The sequence below is a fragment of the Octopus bimaculoides genome, chromosome 12 (genome assembly GCF_001194135.2).
Source record: "Octopus bimaculoides isolate UCB-OBI-ISO-001 chromosome 12, ASM119413v2, whole genome shotgun sequence".
In the NCBI taxonomy this organism is placed as follows: Eukaryota; Metazoa; Mollusca; class Cephalopoda; order Octopoda; family Octopodidae; genus Octopus; species Octopus bimaculoides.
Genome location: NC_068992.1, coordinates 56711025 through 56715941, shown reverse-complemented (window position 1 = coordinate 56715941; position 4917 = coordinate 56711025). Strand labels below are relative to the sequence as shown.

Sequence of the window (4917 nt, the reverse complement as noted above, 5' to 3'; positions counted from 1 at the left end):
CTGTCTATCTGTTTATGCGTAATAGATATATATATTATATATGTTTCTATTCAGTTTTTGATCATTTGAATTCTTCCGCTGAAACGGAAGCTTGTTTCTAAGAAAGATACAATGCTCCATCATTGGAATGTAGATAACGAATTCAATGTCACATTTTAAACCTGAGAAAAGTCTTGCATAGTATTACTGTTCCACTTATAGATTGTATTTGTAATCTGTGAATCAGTTGATTGATTTCTTTATGTGAAAATCTAAGTTTATCGAGACTGTTATTTAGGCATTTACTCAAAAAACCAAGTGCTCCAATTATTATTGATATAGATGTAAATTTGTAATCCGAAAATAGAAGCAGTTTTCCATAATCATCTTCTTTCTCTTTGATTTTTCAAAGAGATATTAACATCAGCGCGAGAGCTGGCCTCTATGACGGTATGTATGTATGTATGTATGTATGTACGTATGTACGTACGTACGTATGTATGTATGTATGTATGTATGTATGTATGTATACCAATATAATACCGTATATAGAATCGATTTTATGGCGTTAATATCTATCAGCACAGCACGTTATTTCAACTTGTTGAGTATTACTCCTATAATAAACCTTCTTTCTGAATCAAGATTGGAAGTTTTTACGAACTTTCGTAAGTTACAAGACTAGAATAACCTCCAGGATCAAGATATACATAGCTATCCAATATGGCTGTCTGTATCTTTAAAAAACATCATTAGATTGTCATTATCGTTTTATGAATAATACACACAACACACATATTAAACACACACATACCGGTATCCTCTGTTCTACCCTCTCACTCTCTCTTACACATAATTTCTCTTTCCTTCTCTATGTCTATTGCTCTGATATAGTTGCAGTATCATGAATGTTATGTGTCTTCAGCGGCTGCTAAGCAGGCAGTATTCAAGTATAGACTAGAATATCATGTTGTTAGTTGTTATTCTTGTTTTCCCTCAAGTTAATCCTGATAGAGCGGATATGATTGAAATCATGGTCAAGGATTTATACTATATCCTCGGGACGATCAATACCTCCTGAGAGAATATCGTAGAGAGAAACTATATATATATATATATATATATATATATATACATATACATATACACACACACACACACACACACACACACACACACACACACACACACACACACACACACACACACACACACACACACACACATATATATATATATATATATATATATATATATATATAAAGAAAATCGTTTTAAATCTCTGAGCGAGAGAAATACAATAATTGTACTGAATAGTAATGCTTATATCCCAACATAACGTGGCAGTCCTATAAAGGACGATGTTACTGTTGTATTAGCTCCAGCTAGCTATTGACACACATAGTTTGTGTCCGTATATAGCATTTGCAAGAGAGGTTATCGCTCCCATCTCTAACCTTACGCGATACTCACAGATGTAGGTCCTCAGTGTGAAAGAACCACCAGCTACTGACGAAAGCTATTTCCACTTGAAAATACTATATATTGTTTAAGCGACACTCAATCGCTGATCTCGTATCGAGAAAAACAACATTCTTTTGGGTTCAATCCTACAGTTTCACTCGTGAGTGAATTTTATAGACGGAAACCGCATATATGTATGTGTGTCTATGCATGTGCGTATATATAAGTGCGTGTTATGTGTGTGTATGCATGTGCGTATATGTATGTGTGTGTGCATGCATGTGCACATATGAGTATATGTGTATATGTGTATATGTGAGTATATGTGTATATTTATAAGGCTAATAACTCGTGAGTGAATTTGATAGACGGGAAACCTCATATATATGTATGTGTGTGTATGGATGTGCGTATGTGTAAGTGTGTGTATGTGTGTATGCATGAGCGTATACGTATGTGTGTGTGTATGAGTGTGTGTATATATGTGTGTGTATGCTTGTGCGTATATGTGAATATGTGTATATGTGGGTCTCTGTTTTTCTTTGACCTCGTCACCGATTGACAGTTGATGTTGCCTTGTTTACAATCCTGACGCATAACTGTTACTGATAAATTAAATTAGTACCAGAAGAACGAAAAGTAAAAGGATAAGCACTGGTGTCGATTTGTTCGACGAAAACTCTTCAAAGTGTTGCCCCAGCAATGTCAGAATCCAAGAAGTGAAATTCGTAAAAAAATAATAGACGATAAACATGATGAAGCATATGTCTTGGTGTTTGAATAACCTACAGCGATATATAGACGTTATTCTACCATTAGAAAAATAACTAAGATTGCTAGAAATAAATAAAACATCACCATCTTCGAATCTACCGTCTATTGGCAGTTCAAATTATATAAAATATTAAAAGAACACCCACGAAGAATTATTCATTAGCCGTTAATTAAAATCATTACTTTGTACTAATTCTAAATTCCAATACGAAGTTTTCGGTTTGTTTGTCACGATGATAATTATATGATCAACTCAGCCTTCCATACTTTGTGTTATATGATAATTATATGATCATCTCAGCCTTCCATACTTTGTGTTATATGCCTTTGTTATTCAACTAATTTTCACAACAAAGAACATTATACAAAAGGTTTTTTCAATATTGAGAGATATTCAACTAATATCGTACATATTTTTGTTTTCTTTCAGACTAACTATTATAGCTTAGACTAAATTTATGATTGCAAAAGTCACACAATTGCATATGCCTTTTGTTACTAACCGTTGCAACCCAATGAATAAAATATATTTCATATCAGAGTTACCAATCATTTTCAAGTATCGATATATATATATATATGTATGTATGTATACATATGTCATACATATATATATACATATATACATATATATTACATATATATACTACATATATATATATATACATATATATGCATATATGCACACACACACACACACATACATACACAAACACAAACATACACACACACATACATACATACATACATACATACATACATACATATATATATACATATATATATATATATATATATCTTGATTTTCTTTGTTCAAATTACGTAAATAGCCTAGATTTATATTAATTATATAGTGATTGTAGAAGCGTAACAATACTTGAAAATATAGGTTTGTCATATCATAAAAATGTATGTAGTAGTTATAATTTTGTTTGGGAAATATAGCTTGTACCAATATCTACGTATATGTAAACGTACATATACTATAACAAGATTGTACAAAATATTGAAAGTCAATATTTCCGAGAAAAAACTTGTAACAATAGAATATCGACAGAAAGGGCCGCAAAAAGTGTAACTTGCTCCAGGCAAATAGTAATAGAAGGAATTAACAGAATTTTATTGCTACAAAAATAACAGAAGAGTAGCACCCCAGAATTAAATGATTTATCCGATATTTCTCTTGCACAGACACGATAAATTGAACAAAATTAATTAGACAGCCTTTTGATTATACATTCAACCGAAAGAAACAGATTGACGTGGGTAAATATTGATGATGTTAATGAACTTGATGATGAGAAAGAAAAGACTATGTTGATGATGATGATGATGATGATGATGATGATGATGATGATGATGATGATGATGATGATGATGATGGTGATGGTGGTGATGATGATGATGATGATGACGACGATGACGACAACGACGATGATGATGATGATAATGATTTTTACGTAGGATATGGACAGTTCCCATGGGCACTTTTTTTTAATTTCCTCCGTTTGGGGATTTCCTGGTACCTGAGCTAGGTAGCAATGAGCCCCTTTTGCCCTAGGAATGATAGCAAAATACAGTGTCAAAATACTTTTAAATGTACATAACATCAAACATCTTTTATTATCATCTTAACATCAGACTATAATCTTATAATCAAATTACTTTTAAAACAAACTTCTAATTAACTTATGTTTTGACAGACATTCTCAAGAACAATAGGCTGTACAGAAAAAAACAAACAAATATATCGCTCTCTAGTCATGACACTAACTTGAACTTCTAACTTGTTTTGTCTCTCGACTGCTCTGGGTGAGAACTGGAGTCAATACAAAACAAAAGATAAAATAATAATAATAATAATAATAATAATAATAATAATAATAATAATAATAATAATAATAATGATAATAATAATAATAATAAAGATAATAATGATAATAATAACAATAATAATAATAATAATAATAATAATGATAATAATAATAATAATAATATTAATGATAATCATAATAATAATAATAATAATAATAATAATAATAATAATAATAATAATAATAATATTAATAATAATAATAATAATAATAATAATAATAATTATGATAATAATGATAATATATATATATATATATACCTATGTGCATCTCTGTGCATATCTTACTCCCCTACGCGTGTTAAACGGTTTGACAAAAAGACATTGATAGAATCCGAAGCTGGCTTAAAATATATCTATTATTTTTGTCCGATTAAAATTCTTCAAACAGTGTCCAAGCATGGCCGCATTTCAATGATGAAACGAGTAAATAACAAAAGAAAAATGAAATCAAAGAAACACGAAAGTACTAATGAATATTTATGAGGAATTTCCAGTTGGGGGTGGAGAATGAAGATTAGGATATACGATCGAGTGAACTTCATCTCGAGAAATGAGCGTGTAATGGTTTAAATTTTCCACAGATACGTCTGATAGTTTTAAACTTGTTTAAGCTCTGAAGCTGCGGCCATAGTCGCAGCCAATATAGTACCAAGTGACAATAGGTGGACAGTTTCAATTGCAGCCATATCCAGAGAGTGTCTGAGTAAGAGAGAGGAGAGGAGAGGAAAGAAGAAGAAGAAGAAGAAGAAGAAGAAGAAGAAGAAGAAGAAGAAGAAGAAGAAGAAGAAGAAGAAGAAGAAGAAGAAGAAGAAGAAGAAGAAGAA

General features: G+C 31.0%; 1 protein-coding gene across 1 annotated transcript in view; it reads right to left on the bottom strand.

Annotated features, from left to right (window-relative positions):
- Positions 1 to 4917, bottom strand: part of LOC106884394 (metabotropic glutamate receptor 3) — a 498339-nt gene that overhangs the window by 290794 nt on the left and 202628 nt on the right. The window lies entirely within an intron of this gene.